This window comes from Mixophyes fleayi, chromosome 12, assembly GCF_038048845.1.
Source record: "Mixophyes fleayi isolate aMixFle1 chromosome 12, aMixFle1.hap1, whole genome shotgun sequence".
In the NCBI taxonomy this organism is placed as follows: Eukaryota; Metazoa; Chordata; class Amphibia; order Anura; family Limnodynastidae; genus Mixophyes; species Mixophyes fleayi.
In genome coordinates, this window is record NC_134413.1 from 9098719 (window position 1) to 9118595 (window position 19877).

Sequence of the window (19877 nt, forward strand, 5' to 3'; positions counted from 1 at the left end):
CGGCCCGAACTGTGTAATTGGCGCGATAATTGGCTAAAAAGCCTGCAGTGTGTCCTCAGCCTAAGTTTGTTGCCCAAAACACAAATTAAAGCTAAATAAATATTGATGGCATTAAGCTGGCTGGGGAGAACAACACCTATATATATATCATTTGACATGTTTGCAACTAACTAATACTGAATATTTTTCCATTCCTATTATTTATCAGTAATTCATTTCTGGTATAATGAAGTTGAGGGTAATACAGGTATAACACACTAGGGGCACAGTTTTGGAGGCAAATCTATTACAATCAATTGGCGAATTGTCTATATAAAAAATGAATTTTGTATACACAATATAAGCAACTGATCATCCACCAATTTTGGGGCATTGGTGGTAAAATGTACATGGTAAAATATGATACACGTGTTAAAATAATGCGTTTTTGTTCACGTCTTGATATTTCTTATTTGATCTGCAGCAATCACATTGTGCTGTGCCACCAAGGCATTGAATTAGCAATGCAAGACGGGTCTGATCATTCATTAGTGCCGAGGGCAGCATGATCTCTAAATACAGACGTGAGTTCTTCAGTTTGATGGACATATCCTATTAATTTTCCAAGTCCTTAAATAGGATGACATGTTTTCCTCTAAAACCAATTTGCCATAATAAAATCACGCCGATCATCCATAGAGGTTACACTCTCCTTTTAAAAAGTCTATATTTTACCTAGCTCGGCACAAAACCGCTGCCATCCACTAATCGTCTCATGTGAATACTTTTTTTTTTTTTTTTATTTAAATTAAATTAAAGAACGAGAAGTAGTTCTGAATGGTATCCAATAATGTGATATTGAAGGGAAGCAGCTCCTTGGAACATATACTATGCCGTTACATAAAAAAATAATTGTGATGATAGCAATGAAGAATGATGTTGAAATGAACTTGATAGTTAGATTGTAAGCTCTTTGGTGCCAGGCATTCCTACTTCTCTTGTCTCTTATTCCATGTACTTTCCCTTTTTAAAAAATGGGCATCGCTGCATAGCCAGAGGTGCTATTGTTTAAATTACACGTACTTTATCTGAGTAATATTAGAGAAAGCCAGATGCGCCCGGATTTTGTATTATAACATAAAATGCAAACAACATTTGTTACGGTTTTACAGAAGTTCAGATTGAAGCATAGGTAAAGGAGAATGCCACAGAACAAAGCAGCAGAGAGCCTACCTTTAAAATGGGTCCTAGATGTCGATCAAAATGAGGAGGGGGTGGGGCCAATCGCGGACAGAGCCAAACGCGGGACAGCCAATCAGAGTAAAGGAGGGGCGTGATTATGCAAAATCGCCCACCCTAAAAAATAATAAAAATAAAGTCTAGCTCTGCCCCTGACTGCAACAAATGGTCCACTGAGGCTTCAATCGCAGCCGCCCGAGGATGAACGAGTGGAAGAGACGAGAATGGCGACAGACGCAGGCACACCAGCACTCCCTTCACCCTCAGTAGCGCTCATTCATGCCTCCATTTTGCTATACAGATCCGATTTTAATGACAATGGAATGAGTGACATAGAATGCGGTGACCCTTTAAGAAAGCCAACTGGAGCCGAGATTCGAAAACACAGGAACAAAAACATTGGAGGGGAGGGTGAAGGAAGCTGGATTATAAATTAAGGACCTGTTCTTTTTACCTACCGTGTAGCTTGGCATGGAAGGCGAGGAGGCACTACAAGCCTATTAGCCTAGGGTGGCATGAACCAAACACATTTCGTGTTTATAGCTCATTGTGCCAAAATATTTTTTTAATGCTTGTATTTCATTTATTGCAAGAGGAACATAATTATACTGCTTCCATGAATGAAGTCCCTCTAATAAGAGATAAAAAAAAATAGAAAGACAGAACCGTGAATACAAACAGTCCGTGCCAGGGGCAAACGCAAGAACTTGTAGAGCGGGGTTTCCACACCACGCCGCCAGTGGGGGTGACCAGCATGCATGGGGCGTGGCTATAATTTTAGACAGCGCTTGGCTGCTCTCCAATTCTTCCTATCCCCATAATATACACGGGCAATTCTGCGTGCACTACTGTTAGGCGCAGCTCTCTCTTTTCAAGCAGAGCTGTGTGAAGCGGGAGCAGGGTCCAGCCACCTCAATTATACAGTGCCCCAGGCTTGGAGGGGGGTTTCCAGGCACTAGTACCCCACCTCCCCTCAGTTTGCCTATGCGTGCATCCATTGCTGCATCGTTGGCTGTTAGTGTCTTAGACCCCATTCCCTCAAAGCTCAGTTATCTGGAAATAACCCCACTGATCGGCAGATTGTCTGTGTAAGGGAAGAGTTCTCAGTCTATTAAAAGCGGTTTATCACAAACAGTTAAAGAGCAACTCTACCCAAAGCTTAAAATTTTGATTTGGGTGGAACTTCTCCAAGTTATAATATTAATATATTTGCTATGACGAGTTATAATAAAATGCGAAGATTGATGGGTGGTCCGGCCAGTGGGTCCAACACCACAGCGTTTCTAAGGTGGGCCTGTTCAACGAAGGTGCGGTGTTATCAACGCCCTTCCCCAATAAACTTCCTGGGCCGAAGTTATTAAGGAACGTCAACGCAGTTTGTGGTTCTTAAAATGGCGCGTAACTTGCACGCACGGAAACGTTTCCATTTGAATACGGGAATAAGTACGCTGTGGCTATACACTACTTGCCGTATGCAGATAGACAGCGCAGGATATGCACTATGCATATGTGCAATACTAAGTCCTATCAGAACGCATAAAAAAAATACTTCAACACCTGTTAATTAAAATAAATTTAAATAAAAAATGTTTTATTATTTTTTTTAATGAAATAAATATTTTAGGATGTTCTTAATGCCTTCTGTACATAAAATGCATTTTTACAGTTGCTCTGAACTGCAAACACATGTTGTAGCAGTGATGTGCGTCCATCACTATCACTCGGCACTTACACCTGCCCTTAGCTGGTGCAAGTGTTACGACTGAGAAACATGTACCTAAGAGATGCTCAGATCGATCAAACATCTATTAAAGACATAGGAACCATTTCACCTTAATAACAAGGTGATAAAACGGTAAATATCAGGATTACCCCACAACATTTTATAAACATGATTGGGGTATAAGGAAAAGTTTGTAATAATTAGGAGAAAGCCATAAACATCTATACTGATATAGACTTGAGGGCATTGTGAAATGACTGCTGTAATAACATAGCACTTGTGCTGAACCGCGGAGACTGCTTAGCATTTTCTCCATTTTTGGGAAGAACAGCTGTTAGCGTTACCAACCCAAAGAAAGAGCCGAGAGCCCCTTCCCCGGCTGCTCATGACGATCATGATACAAAGAACACATTAGGAACCTTCCTTAATGGTGCTTTATAAATAATTCTCACATGTAACAGCCTGCTGCTCAGGAAATAATGTATGCATCTTGTAATCACCCAGACTGGAAGTCCGTACCACACAAGATGATTACTTAGGGTCAACATATAAACTATCGTCCTACAGTGTACAGGTTGCAAAAAGAGGTATGGCCTCATGAGAGCTGGGTGTGGCGTGCATGGGTAGAGGATTGGTTTGGGGGATATGGGGGAGTCAGGAATATGGTGAGGTACGGTGTCATGTCGGCCCCAGCTACAACAATGGCACACTGACACATGGGGGGGTCCCACAACAATGACACATGGGGGGGGTCCCACAACACTGACACATGGAGGGGTCCCACAACACCGACACATGGGGGGGGTCCCACAACACCGACACATGGGGGGGGTCCCACAACACCGACACATGGGGGGGTCCCACAACACTGACACATGGGGGGGTCCCACAACACTGACACATGGGGGAGGTCCCACAACAATGACACACTGACACATGGGGGGGTCCCACAACACTGACACATGGGGGGGTCCCAAAACAATGACACATGGGGGGTCCCACAACACTGACACATGGGGGAGGTCCCACAACAATGACACACTGACACATGGGGGGGTCCCACAACACTGACACATGGGGGGGGTCCCACAACACTGACACATGGGGGGGGTCCCACAACACTGACACATGGGGGGGTCCCACAACACTGACACATGGGGGGTCCCACAACACTGACACATGGGGGGGTCCCAAAACAATGACACATGGGGGGGTCCCACAACACTGACACATGGGGGAGGTCCCACAACAATGACACACTGACACATGGGGGGGGTCCCACAACAATGACACATGGGGGGGTCCCACAACACTGACACATGGGGGGGTCCCACAACACTGACACATGGGGGGGTCCCACAACACTGACACATGGGGGGGGTCCCACAACACTGACACATGGGGGGGTCCCACAACAATGACACATGGGGGGGTCCCACAACACTGACACATGGGGGGGGTCCCACAACACTGACACATGGGGGGGTCCCACAACACTGACACATGGGAGGGTCCCACAACACTGACACATGGGGGGGGTCCCACAACACTGACACATGGGGGGGGTCCCACAACACTGACACATGGGAGGGGGCCCACAACACTGACACATGGGGGGGCCCACAACACTGACACATGGGGGGGCCACAACAATGACACATGGGGGGGCCACAACAATGACACATGGGGGGGTCCCACAACAATGACACATGGGGGGGTCCCACAACACTGACACATGGGGGAGGTCCCACAACAATGACACACTGACACATGGGGGGGGTCCCACAACAATGACACATGGGGGGGTCCCACAACACTGACACATGGGGGGGTCCCACAACACTGACACATGGGGGGGTCCCACAACACTGACACATGGGGGGGGGTCCCACAACACTGACACATGGGGGGGTCCCACAACAATGACACATGGGGGGGTCCCACAACACTGACACATGGGGGGGGGTCCCACAACACTGACACATGGGGGGGTCCCACAACACTGACACATGGGAGGGTCCCACAACACTGACACATGGGGGGGGTCCCACAACACTGACACATGGGGGGGGTCCCACAACACTGACACATGGGAGGGGGCCCACAACACTGACACATGGGGGGGCCCACAACACTGACACATGGGGGGGTCCCACAACAATGACACATGGGGGGGTCCCACAACAATGACACATGGGGGGGTCCCACAACAATGACACATGGGGGAAGTCCCACAACAATGACACATGGGGGAAGTCCCACAACAATGACACATGGGGGAAGTCCCACAACAATGACACATGGGGGAAGTCCCACAACAATGACACATGGGGGAAGTCCCACAACAATGACACATGGGGGAAGTCCCACAACAATGACACATGGGGGAAGTCCCACAACAATGACACATGGGGGAAGTCCCACAACAATGACACACTGACACGGGATGGGGCAGCACGGTGGCTCAGTGGTTAGCACTTCTGCCTAACAGCACTGGGGTCATGAGGTCAATTCCCGCCCATGGCCTTATCTGTGAGGAGTTTGTATGGGTTTCCTCCGGGTGCTCTGGTTTCCTCCCACAGTCCAAAAACATAGTGGTAGGTTAATTGGCTGCTAACAAATTGACCCTAGTCTGTGTGTTTGTGTCTGTCTGTCTGTCTGTGTGTATGTTAGGGAATTTAGACTGTAAGCCCCAATGGGGCAGGGACTGATGTGAGGGAGTTCTCTGTACAGCGCTGCGGAATTAGTGGCGCTATATAAATAAATGGTGATGATGATGATGATGAGTAGATGCGGTATATATTTGTTTAACAAGTGTGTCGTCTGTTATCAGTTTCAATTAGCCCACAGGAGGAGTATATACTAATAGAGCGTGAACATTTATTTGATGGCAAGTGTGTTGTACTAAATAAATGGTGATGATGATGATGATGGGGTCCCACAACAACGGCACACTGACACCTGGCGGGATGGGGGTCCCACAACAATGGCACATTGACACTAGGGGTGCCAACTGAACAAAGTTTGGGCACCCCTGGTCTACAAGAATGCTATTCGATTACTGAAGGTTTCCTTTAATATTCTATCTATAGTGCCTCAAAAGAATCAAAGTGTATACAAATGCAATAACTCTTCAGCATTAACCAGGGTTTTGGAACACAAACAGATGAATACTAATTAAAACTACATAACCAACACAGGCTGATCACAATTACAGGCGAGCAATGGGCTCCTACGTAAATCAGCATGAACAGTAAAATAAGCAGTTTATTTATAGAATTCCATTTTTATATTTATCATTTATACAAATTTATGTACATACACAATACACACTGTTAGTTACGCCAGCAAACCCTACAAGTGATTCTGTCTGCTGTATACGCTGCCTCTACACAAGGTGTTCACTATCTTAAAGTAGAGGCAACCAGTATATAAATACACTGGATAAATCAGTGAGGTTACTAATTTCTAGCGGTATGATAAATACTTTTAATAAAAATTAAAATAATAATAATAAAAAAAAAATTCTATAACTTGCAAAAATATTATTTAAATTTCCCTCGAGATAGATAGGGATTTTCCCTAGTTAATAAATATATTGGATAATCTCATTAATGACATTGTAACTATAACTAAGCATCTAATTACCACCACCAATTATTTATATAGCACCACTAATTCTGCAGCGCTGTACAGAGAACTCATTCACATCAGTCCCTGCCCCACTGGAGCTTACAGTCTAAATTCCCCAACATATATACACACACACAGACAGAGAGACTAAGGTCAATTTGATAGCAGCCAATTAACCTATTAGTATGTGTTTGGGGTGTGGGAGGAAACCGGAGCACCCAGAGGAAACCCACGCAAACACGGGGAGAACATACAAACTCCACACAGATAAGGCCATGGTCGGGAATTGAACTCATGACCCCAGTGCTGTGAGGCAGAAGTGCTAACCACTGAGCCAACCGTGCTGCCCATACCACTATCAGCCAATAGCGACATCCCATTTACAGTACAGTCAATGCACTTTCAAAATATCCAACCCTTAAAAGCATATTTATAAGTAGTGCCACAAAACTCATATTAGAGCGGTCAGGGTCTATTTTTATTTGTATAGAGAAGTGTTGGCTGCAGTTAGGAAGCATGTAAAATTATACTACTTAATTCAGTTTCAGATTCAGATTTTACTCATACAAATTCTGAAGGCTCTGTTCAAGAATCGGCGTATTGAAATGGAACCATGCAAAGCGTTTACCACGTGCTGCGTCCATAGCTTAAAGATGCGAATTAAACCTTTCTTGCCCTAATGACACCAACAGAAAGGGGATCATTTTAGTACCAAATCTGAAAGGAAACTGCATAGACTAGCGGAAATACAAAAACAAGCCAGCGTCAAGCAAAGCTATTGTATTAAGCAGCTGCGATTGTTGTTATATTAATTAAACCATTATTTCACTTCAATCCTTCACAAAGAGACAGTTTCTACAGCAGCTATGACTTCCCACATTACTCGTAAGGAATATTTACAGGCAGAAGAAACAAAATTACCTCCTGGCTTGTGCTACATAAATGGAAAGAAACATTTAAATACACTGCTGGCTGAGGAGCTTGCACTTTAGTTTTCGCTGCATAGTTTGGCACAGGTAAATTTAGCAGTGTGTGTAATTAGCTACCAATGGTAGTGCACCAATGGTAGTTCCGCTACTGAGCGAGGCTAAAGGCTCCATGGGAAATAATTAATTCGCTGTTCCCTAAAGCCTTCCCCCTTTTCCATGTAAAATAGATCTACGTTAAAAAGTTGATTGACAGCCTGTGTCTCTCCAGCTCTTGTGGTACTACAAGGCCCAGCAGGTCTTGACAGGGTATGCTGGCCCTTGTAGTTTCACATGTTGCCTCAGCCTTCATTATATAGAGAATACCCATATATACAGATTCATATAACATACAGTACGCATCAGATATAGCATACATGGATATATATGTACAGGTCATGTTCACATTATTCATAGATTATACCCTGTATCACACACACACGCTTAAACTAATTATATATATATATATATATATATATATATATATATATATATATATATATATATATATATTACCTCATGTACAAACCCTTTACATAGGCATATAAATACAAAAATCACACACAGATAAAAACTTTACATGCAAATACACATAACAAAAACACTGCAAGCTTTCAATAGACACACAAATGCATAACCATGCCCACTATAAACACTTTACATAGACACATAAAATAAAACACACACACAACATGCACATTACACATATTATATACACATTACACATATACACACACACATATAATATATATATAATATACATACATAGACAATAGATCATGTGACTCTTCCTGGGAGAGCTGGAAAGCTAAACTCAGGTTGTTGTTGTTTTTTTTCCTAACTTTATTGACAGCCCACCAAGAGGACACCATTGTCATTAACACTGCAGGAAACTTTATTCTCTGCCAGTGTTTCCGCTTTAAAATTCTGGATTTCCAAATTTGTTGTCAAAAGATCAAAATTCCTGGTAAAATTCCTTATCAAAATATGCAGTGCATACATAAAATTATAAATGTAACATGAAAGCTAAGAAATAGTAACTCCCCTGTGTTATTGCCTTTGTTATTTCAGTCTGCAATTAAGCTGCACGCGCTGTCCATCATCCCATGGTGAAGGGGCGTGTCCTGCTCCGCATAAGGGGTGTGTCTACCCCAAACCATGGGCGCATCTTGCACCACCCGGGGGTTTTTCGAGCACCCCGCGTTGGACCCTACTGGGCACAGCATGCTGGCGGAGGGGGTTTGTGCATGGGTAGTGTAGCAGGGCTGAAGAGAAGATTTTTTTTATTTTCCTGTAAAAGTTATGGCAACGCCAGCGATAACCAAGTGGTGCAGGAATGAATTTGGAATTGTGTGCGTGTTGATATATAATGTCTTACTTGCCAACTTTTCCTCGTTAGCTTCAGGGAGATCCCGGGGGAGGTGGATGTGCGGGAACGGGGCTTGATGAATCGCATAATTTTGGCCCTAAACGATTGTCATAATTTTGGCCAATTGCAGCAGGGGGCGGGGCTAAGATGATGCAATATTTGCGTCATAAAGCCCCCCCACCACCACTTATCTATTATGGGGGTGAGAAACGAGAGGTTGCCCTGCTCTCCCGGGAGACCGGGAGGTCTCCCAAAAATGCGGGAGTCTCCCGGACATTCCGTGAGAGTAGGCAACTATGCGTTAAAGAAAAGCAGCTAATGAATCTCTAGAGACTGAAGTGTCTTTTACATTTCTGTCTCCATTACTGAAGTCATGTTGTCTTACCTGTCAGTCTTTGATTACATCTTGGTCTCCATGAAAATGGCCACCTCCATAGGTATCAATACATGGACATGGAGATATAAGCGTAAACATCCTGGGATTAGACAAGGACATAAAATTATTATTAGTAAAAACAAAAACAAACAGCTACGAGTATAGTCTGTTCTATATATCAAGCACGTTATTATGTTACACATGAAAAAAATGCGCACAAGGCAGCTTATTAACAGGGCGGCAGATCTCAAGTATCGCTGGAGTGCTAATGAGCACTGTGTATTTTTGCCCATTCAGTGGAATTTTCCTAAAAGTTAGTTTACATGGTTTTATAATAACACTTTCAACCAAACCTGTAATCAGCTGTTACAGAAATACACCCATTGGTACACTGCGGATAATTATGCAAACTAAAACATTGCAGATCTCACCCCCTTTTCACCGGCTGATTACACTTTATGAAAGACTTCTGTAGGTGATTTAGTACTTCAACGTTATATATTCAACCTGTAATTTAGATTAAAGTAGAACTCTGGGCATTTTATTTCCGAAAATCACAGATGATTCAAACGGAATTTGAAGCTAATTATTTTATTTTTCCCTATGCATACAGGAAAATTGCCTTCTTGCAAATCGTATGCTATTTTCCAAAGGGCCTCTTTCATTAAAGGGCAGATTTGCATGAGTCATTTCAGGTGCTGGTGTATGAGGTTTTATTTTTTTTTTACAATTACTTGTGATTTCGTATACAGCAGTTGAACAAACATTATCAGCAGGTGATTACAGGCATGCCTGCAAATGGTTGTATTGAAAGCAACTGATGGCTTTTCTTTTTTTTTTTTTTTTTTCAGGAATATCTTATTGAATTGCTTCTTGAGACTCTGTTACAAGAATATGAAATCAGTCAGTCATAACAGCACAGATTTTTTTATTGTAAATTAGAACTAAAACGGAAATTACTCTGGTGGAGGACCCTGCTCATTCGGCTATCTAATTCCTTGGGATATATTTACTAAAACTTCAGGAGAGAAAAAGTGGAGGTGTTGCCCATAGCAACCAATCAGATTCTAGCTCTCATGTTCTAGAATGTACTAGGTAAATGATAGCTAGAATCTGATTGGTTGCTATGGGCAACATCTCCACTTTTCCTTTTTTAGAAATTTTAGTAAATCTACCCCTCTGTCTCATACAATCACTTGAGTGGGAAGGTCACTGCCTATCAACACATGCCCTAAAGCTACAGAATAGGTGGAAACTGAGCCATAAACTTGCCCAATTACAGCAGGGGAGGGGCTAAGATGACGCAATATTTGCGTCATTAAGTTCCGTCCCTGCCACTTATCTATTGCGGGGGAGAGAACCTGGAGGTTGCCCTGCTCTCCCGGGGTCTCCCAGAAATGCGGGAATCTCTCTGAGATTCCGGGAGAGTAGACAACTATGCGTAAAAGAAAAGCAGCTAATGAATCTCTAGAGACTGAAGTGTCTTTTACATTTCTGTCTCCATTACTGAAGTCATGTTGTCTTACCTGTTAGTCTTTGATTAAATCTTGGTCTCCATGAAAATGGCCACCTCCATAGGCATCAATACATGGACATAGGACACAATTTCTGAACTGCGTCATCATGCCACAGATTGTGAAGCCAACCACGTCTTGTACTGGCTCAGCATCAGGGAGAATGCCAGACTCTTCAGGGAGTGAGGGAGATCACCCCTATGTCAGGGAGTCTCCCTGACAATTAGGGAGAGTTGGCAAGTATGTTTTATACCCACAATACCTGTTCAATGCATGACTCCATAGACATTAACAAAGGTTATTAAGAAGTTTATAGTCAAAAGTGAAGTTGAACATGTTTTGCAGGTATCAGCACATTTGCAGGAATATTTCATTTTCTGCTTGTGCCTTATCTCTGCAGCCGGCAAAGCTTGTTAGCCATAGGTGTCAGTTACAACTTGATACAAGCATAACATTTAACTTATCCAATTAGCACTCCCTCGCCCTCCTGACTTCTTTCGTTTAGACATAAGCTTTGTTCAAACCCAACACTGGCAAGCAATGCGATACATAATTAAACCAAACAATAATCTGAAAAAATGCTAGGAATATTTATTTTAATCCATATAGGCAATATTAATATTTTAAATAAAGAGCTTCTTGCATTTGCTCAGTACTTCTAAACCTAAAATTATGAAACACAAATCCCCTTCCCTCAAACAATTGACTTTTTGCTGCCTGAAATCCATAATATAATACATGAGTTAAAATTGTAATAAAACGCTACTTTCTTCTGTGATCAAAACCACAACCGTACTCTGCAATGCTGGGCAGATCCTTGGGAACAGTACGTGGGTTAGTATATAAGCACGCTTTGTATTCATGTTTTCAGCTACGCTTCAGTAATCTGCGACTGGTAACGTCTTGCTGTAATCTTCTTATTCTCAGATGCGTTATGTATTCCTTTATACACGGGGGATAATAACACAACAGTTGGCATAGCGGCTTGCCAGCCGGAGCTTGGAAGGAGCGGTGTGCGAGAGATAACAGCGGCTGTGACGGATACAGAATGAGAGCGCGGAGAAGCTGGCTGGGCATGTACCGGTTGCATAAATAGTGCTTCCATGTTCACATATATCCCAAGTTGTTTAGCATAGAATATTATGCATCTCTGGGCTTTACAGCCAACAGACTTTTAATTGTAACTCTTTTATTCCTGTGCAACAGAGTAATACTTGGAGAGTTCCGCATCAGTGTTGGGAGTGGGCCTGTATACGGGGGTATGCCATACCTAGAGATGCTCACTGACACCCGTGAACTGGTGTTGGTTTTGGATCAGGATTAGCTTCGTGTTTTGGTTTTGGTTTTTTGCAAAACCGCCCTCGTGTGTTTTGGCTTTGATTTTGGTTTTGAATTTTTTAGTAAAAATACTAAAATATGCTAAAATCACATAATTTTATTCCTACATTAATATTAACCTCCATAACACTAATTTCAAGTTATTTGCAGTCAATTTTGACCACCTCACAGATCACAATATTATTTTCATACACTTTTGGACAAATACTGCAGCGGAACACACAAACACACAGCAGTTCCTAGCACGTCTAGGAAACATTGGCACACAGCAGTGGCAGAAAAGAAAAAGGGGGGTCCATCCTCCCTCCCACCCACCGTTATGTTGATCTTAAAAAGGAATCCAAAACTCCCGAGATCCGACGAAGTAGCGATGACGTTTCCCCTCGTTTTCAATTCCGAGGACGCGCAAAAGTACCAAGCCACTAGGATCTGCGAAGTTCAGGTATGTTCGGTTCTCAGGGAACTGAGCCTGAACGTCTCTAGCCGTACCGTCACTTCTCCTACTGCCTTCATTGTAACACTATCAAATTCCATTCACTTATATTTTCCATACAGTCACTTGTAAATTTCCACTTCGACAACTGATCCTGAAAGCTGTGTAAGTGGCTAGACAGCTATGTCCACTATGCGTTACTGAAACCCTAAGGACACAAACTTATTTATTATATTGAGTTGTCTAAAACTAATCATGAGGAGAAATGAGAGAAGGCAGGAGAGAATAGAAGCTGGTTAGAAGAAATGAGAGAAGGCAGGAGGAGTGTAGAGGCTGGTTAGAACAGATGAGAGAAGGCAGGAGGAGAGTAGAGGCTGGTTAGAAGAGATGAGAGGAGGCAGGAGGAGTGTAGAGGCTGGTTAGAAGAGATGAGAGAAGGCAGGAGGAGTGTAGAGGCTGGTTAGAACAGATGAGAGAAGGCAGGAGGAGAGTAGAGGCTGGTTAGAAGAGATGAGAGGAGGCAGGAGGAGTGTAGAGGCTGGTTAGAAGAGATGAGAGGAGGCAGGAGGAGAGTAGAGGCTGGTTAGAACAGATGAGAGGAGGCAGGAGGAGAGTAGAGGCTGGTTAGAAGAGATGAGAGGAGGCAGGAGGAGTGTAGAGGCTGGTTAGAAGAGATGAGAGAAGGTAGGAGGAGAATAGAGACTGCTTAGAACAGATGAGAGGAGGCAGGAGGAGAGTAGAGACTGGTTAGAAGAGATGAGAGAAGGCAGGAGAGAATAGAAGCTGGTTAGAAGAAATGAGAGAAGGCAGGAGGAGTGTAGAGGCTGGTTAGAAGAGATGAGAGAAGGCAGGAGGAGTGTAGAGGCTGGTTAGAACAGATGAGAGAAGGCAGGAGGAGAGTAGAGGCTGGTTAGAAGAGATGAGAGGAGGCAGGAGGAGTGTAGAGGCTGGTTAGAAGAGATGAGAGGAGGCAGGAGGAGAGTAGAGGCTGGTTAGAACAGATGAGAGGAGGCAGGAGGAGAGTAGAGGCTGGTTAGAAGAGATGAGAGGAGGCAGGAGGAGTGTAGAGGCTGGTTAGAAGAGATGAGAGAAGGTAGGAGGAGAATAGAGACTGCTTAGAACAGATGAGAGGAGGCAGGAGGAGAGTAGAGACTGGTTAGAAGAGATGAGAAGAGGCAGGAGGAGAGTAGAGGCTGGTTAGAAGAGATGAGAGGAGGCAGGAGGAGAGTGAGAGGCTGGTTAGAAGAGATGAGAGGAGGCAGGAGGAGAGTAGAGGCTGGTTAGAAGAGATGAGAGGAGGCAGGAGGAGAGTAGAGGCTGGTTAGAACAGATAAGAGAAGGCAGGAGGAGAGTAGAGGCTGGTTAGAAGAGATGAGAGGAGGCAGGAGGAGAGTAGAGGCTGGTTAGAAGAGATGAGAGGAGGCAGGAGGAGAGTAGAGGCTGGTTAGAAGAGATGAGAGAAGGCAGGAGGAGAGTAGAGGCTGGTTAGAAGAGATGAGAGGAGGCAGGAGGAGAGTAGAGGCTGGTTAGAAGAGATGAGAGGAGGCAGGAGGAGAGTAGAGGCTGGTTAGAAGAGATGAGAGGAGGCAGGAGGAGAGTAGAGGCTGGTTAGAAGAGATGAGAGGAGGCAGGAGGAGAGTAGAGGCTGGTTAGAAGAGATGAGAGAAGGCAGGAGGAGAGTAGAGGCTGGTTAGAAGAGATGAGAGGAGGCAGGAGGAGAGTAGAGGCTGGTTAGAAGAGATGAGAGGAGGCAGGAGGAGAGTAGAGGCTGGTTAGAACAGATAAGAGAAGGCAGGAGGAGAGTAGAGGCTGGTTAGAAGAGATGAGAGGAGGCAGGAGGAGAGTAGAGGCTGGTTAGAAGAGATGAGAGGAGGCAGGAGGAGAGTAGAGGCTGGTTAGAAGAGATGAGAGAAGGCAGGAGGAGAGTAGAGGCTGGTTAGAAGAGATGAGAGGAGGCAGGAGGAGAGTAGAGGCTGGTTAGAAGAGATGAGAGGAGGCAGGAGGAGAGTAGAGGCTGGTTAGAAGAGATGAGAGGAGGCAGGAGGAGAGTAGAGGCTGGTTAGAAGAGATGAGAGGAGGCAGGAGGAGAGTAGAGGCTGGTTAGAAGAGATGAGAGAAGGCAGGAGGAGAGTAGAGGCTGGTTAGAAGAGATGAGAGGAGGCAGGAGGAGAGTAGAGGCTGGTTAGAAGAGATGAGAGGAGGCAGGAGGAGAGTAGAGGCTGGTTAGAACAGATAAGAGAAGGCAGGAGGAGAGTAGAGGCTGGTTAGAAGAGATGAGAGGAGGCAGGAGGAGAATAGAGGCTGGTTAGAAGAGATGAGAGGAGGCAGGAGGAGAGTAGAGGCTGGTTAGAAGAGATGAGAGGAGGCAGGAGGAGAGTAGATGCTGATTAGAAGAGATGAGAGTGACACAACAGAAAATAACATACTTTAGAGATGTACAGAGACACACACACACACACACACACACACACACACACAGAAAGACACACAGGGCTAGATTTACTAAGCTGCGGGTTTGAAAAAATGGGGATGTAGCCCACAGACTTGATAACAGCCAATTAACCTACCAGTTTGTTAGCAGTCAATTATTATTATTATTATTATCAGTTATTTATATAGCACCACTAATTCCGCAGTGCTAACAAACACACACATACACACACACACACAGACAGACAGACTAGGGTCAATTTTGATAGCAGCCAATTAACCTACCAGTATGTTTTTGGAGTGTGGGAGGAAACCGGAGCACCCGGAGGAAACCCACGCAAACACAGGGAGAACATACAAACTCCTCACAGATAAGGCCATGATCAGGAATTGAACTCATGACCCCAGTGCTGTGAGGCAGAAATGCTAACCACTGAGCCACCATGCTGCCCCAACCTACTAGCAGGGCCATCTCTTCCATTGGGCACAATGGGCAGGTGCCCGGGGCCTCTGCGGGCAATGGGGCCCATCCGAGGCAGCGCTGGATAAAAAAAAATCCTGAAAAAAAAATACTTACCTTGCGGTCACGTCAGCGGCGATCCGGCTCCCTCCCTGGTCCCCTCTTCCGTGCTATGCTCACAGTGAATGTTGGGCGTGCCCAGCATTCACTACGAGCACAGCACGGAAGAGTGCAGAAGAGACTCAGCGGCGTGGAAAAGAAGAAGAGAAGGGGATCGGACTTAAGGTAAGTTAAGGGGGCCCCTATATATATATATATATATATATATATATGTAAAAAAAGTGATTATATATATATAATCACTTTTTTTTTCCAAACATATATATTTTTTTTACACACACACACTACATGTGTATATATATATATATATATATATATATATATATATATATATATATATATATTTTAAGGGCCCCAGTGCACTACATTGCCCGGGGGCCCATAATGTAGTTAAGGTGGCCCTGTCTAGCAGTATGTTTTTGCAGATCCTTCACAAATGAAGGGCACTCGTTATAGCATAAAAGCATGTGAAATGTCAAAAACCTGCAAAAGCAAATACTTTATACTTTTTAAATTACCCCAATATTTTTCTATACAGTCGGCGTCCACTTTTACTGCGTACAGCAGTTAGTTTTGTAGCTGAGCCATTTGGCACATTACACTAAAATACATTTCTACCTAACTACAGACAGTATGGATTTCATCCATCACTGAGCCAGGCGTATGATTAATTGAAGCAATTAAATGCTAATCAGCAAGACATTAACCTGTTGTCTTATCCACAACATGAATTAGACGTATTTAAATATAGATATTTTAAATTCTTGGAAGCGTGGCCATAGACGTTACTTTAGCCGACAGTGCAGATAATTACGGTCTTGGATAGTTGTGTTTTTTTTTCCTCCATACCCCCCTCCAGAATTGCTCTGGTACTCTTGCAAAGGAGATGGACTTTTTGTGGCTTTGCACGTTTTGTCCTTGATGCCTAGAAGAAAAGTTGCCAGCTGATATTTATCTAATGCTCGCTCAGCACGTATCTGGGCACAACTGATGTCCTCTAATTATTTACTGGCTGGCGAATTTTAGCCGTGCGTGGGGGGAAGCGGCAAGCCCACTACACCGGCCCTTGAGCAGTCGGCCATACTAAAAAAGTTGTTTAAGTATAGAACACGAGAGCAAAAGGCTTTGATTTCGCTTTACCCTATGTTTGGCTGACGACCATGTACACGTTCCGTGGTGGGATGGCCCTCAAAGAACATTTCAGAAATGAACTACTACAGCTCCTTTATAAAGTAAGCTATTACCTTCCTCATTACATACATTTGCAGATCATCCTACATATTTAGGAGAGTGTCTTCATAGGTTCTGATACATGAAAAAAAAGAAAGATTAGAATTTGTCCATTTTAGACACTGGCTCTCCCCTGTGTAGGAAATCACCAAACCACGTAGTACATTTCTGCAGGTCAGGTCTGCAAAGGTGTGACTCAAACTCTGCCTGCTCAGACCTTCCCTCCTAACCTGGCAGCCTGCTGCAGAAGAGTGAAAGAGAGCATGATGGATATATTTAGTTAAGTACACTTCAGATACTGTTGATATATACTGTTGTCATATAATGGTTTTATTTGCTACTTAATGAGCATATAGTTATAACATAAAACTGTTGTGATATAAACTGTGCAAACCTTGTTTAGCCTTTAGGTGGAGGCACTGAACTGTGAGATACACTCAGGCTCAAACCTTCAAAGTCCAGAGTCGCAAATGTCTCCTTATCTGAGCATATTAAACACATGCTGTACTGAATGCTGACAGTAATGCACAATGGTAGTGGAAAGTCAGGGAAATGGGGACATTGAAATGATTTAGGGATTGAATGGGCTGTCAGGGGCAAGAGCAGTATTTTGACATGTGGATTGTCGTTCACTAAAACATTCATGTGCTATGCACATGCATACTCTATGTTACCAAAATTGCATATAAGTTGTGCTGTGGAAGAGCCTACAAATTACACTGCCCTGCTGTATATTATTCAGGAATCGGCATAGTACGCTGAATGCTTCAAACCCCCCACGTTTATTCACCAGGGATGCTTCAGAGCAGCAGCGCAGGTATTTTGAATAGTGGTCATCTGACCACTTGGCAGCTGCATGGCAGATGTTGGCTACTTCAAGGGAACATGTGATTTCCTGGAAATGTGGGCTATTGGCTACCTACATCAATTTAGGTAGGTATTTATTCCTTTCAGTGCCAATTATAAGTACAGTGTCCTGAACCCCTGTGAGTGGCTTGTTTCTGGGCTTTCCTACTTTCTCGCTGCCTTGACCTCGGCTTGGATTGGACCCTAACTCTGCTGTTTGCTACCTGCCCTGAGCTCTGCCTGGTCAATAACCCACACTGCAATGCCCACTGCACGGACCTTGATCTCCGCCGGTGTCTGGACCACTGGAGTCTTTCTCTTTATCCCTAGCTGGGGAGTCCTCCACTCTGCATAGAACTTAGTACTTGTTTTAGCTTGCCTACATGTACTCATTCCTGAACTAGTTTCTCCAAAAACTATGCGTATAAGGCCTGGCGGGCTACTGAGTATCAGTGAGTAGGTTCAGCTCTAGAGGCTGGTTCTAGAGGTTTAGCCTAAGCTTGTGTCATTGGGCATGACACCAGCAAAGAGAAGCCAGTACAGGTGTCAGTTCAATGACTCCACTGACCAAGACCCTCTCCCTATCTCACCAGGCATTGCACAACCCTTTAACTTTAAACATAAAACCTAAGACAAGCTTTTATTCTGGTTGAGTGTCCCCCAGGCTGCATCAATTACCAGAATAAATTAAGAAACATTAAGCGCACAACTGGAAAAATATAAACTGCCAATGTAAAACCTCACACGTATAACGTTTACTCTGCTGCTCCGGGATGGAGATTACTGAATCCCCAGCTGGTTTAAAGATTAGGAGATGAGCAAAATAGGTCAGAGAGTGATACCAGTGTCTTGCTTTTTAAATGGAATGTAGCAGTATACAACTTTAGACGATACTGTATTCCTTAATACAGAGAGCAATATTACAAATCGGTCACAGTGAGTGTATCACAATTTTCTCCCCTGCAGTACAATTTATAAATTGACCCAGGTCTTATAGTAACCACAACTTGGTCTCCTTTGAGGAGTATTTCTATAGATTCATATTTCAGCCTTGAACTTTTTTAACTACCTTACGCGTTTCTCCGCTGTATCTGTAAGCGGTTTAATCAGCGGACTCGGTGGGGGGGGGGGGGGTTGCGTTGCACTAATTGTGACCAATTTGTATGTCTTTACATCTCGCTGATACATTATTGCCCTGCACTGAGGAAAACACTATCATCTGAAGATGGATACTGCTACATTCCTTTGAAAAAGCACTAGACTGATATTGCTACATTTTATTTAAAAATAAATGCACTGATGCCATTCTCTGACCTATGCTACTCATCATTTAAATTTTAAATCACTGGTGAGTACTTTCTAGGATTGTTTGGAACATATGTTTTGAGACTAGGGGCTAGATTTAGCAAACGTTCTAAAAAGGAAAAGTGGAGGTGTTGCAGCCAATCAGATTCTAACTATCACTGATCTAGTACATTCTAGAAAATGGTACCTAGAATCTGATTGTATGAAGAAAAATACGAGAGTTTATTAACGTTTGTCGCTATGAAATAAAGCACATTACCGTTACATTGTTCCAACATTGCGCATCAACCTTTGTTATCTTTCCCACATCTGTTCTTTTGCTTTAGAATCTCTTGTTTAGTTTGCAAAAAGGAAACGGCTAGGCCACTGCCGGGCAATACTAACTCGCCTTTGTTTCAATCATTAAGAAAAGCAGCTCACAGCACATTGTATATATAACGGGAGAGAGAAAATCAATACATATATTTTTGTTTCTTTTTTATTGTCTTCTTTTGATGCGGGGGTGAGGTAACTCAACAATATCTAGGACAAGACTACAAACTGTGAAGAACAACTGTTTAATAATGGTTGGCAGGCACATTCAGTCTGTTAGAAAGGAAGCTGGCAGACGCAGCGGTGCTAGAGTGATCAGTGGGGAATCTCATGCAGAAAGCTGAGAAAAATAATATGTTTTTAGAGGATTGATGTTTAAAAGGATCTATGCTACCAGGTGATTGAAATAAAATGTGCCATAGAATGTTGGAGGCTTCTTAAGGTGATTCTAAGGGCTGGACTTACTAAACGGCGGGTTTGAAAAAGTGGAGATGTTGCCTATAGCAACCAATCAGATTCTAGGGCTTGATTCATTAAGAATCTTAACTTGAGAAACTTCTTATTTCAGTCTCCTGGACAAAACCATGTTACAATGCAAGGGGTGC

The 19877-nt window shown here is 43.5% G+C and overlaps 1 protein-coding gene across 7 annotated transcripts in view; it reads right to left on the reverse strand.

The window, feature by feature from the left end:
• The window catches only part of BEGAIN (brain enriched guanylate kinase associated), a 363458-nt gene that overhangs the window by 154175 nt on the left and 189406 nt on the right, over positions 1-19877 (reverse strand). For 5 of the 7 annotated variants that reach the window (XM_075191894.1, XM_075191897.1, XM_075191888.1 and 2 more), the window contains one exon: positions 9294-9384. The exons of the other annotated variants lie outside the window; for them this stretch is intronic. The gene's annotated coding sequence lies outside the window, so the exon portion shown is untranslated. The remainder of the gene's footprint in view (positions 1-9293; positions 9385-19877) is intronic. 7 annotated transcript variants of the gene reach the window in all.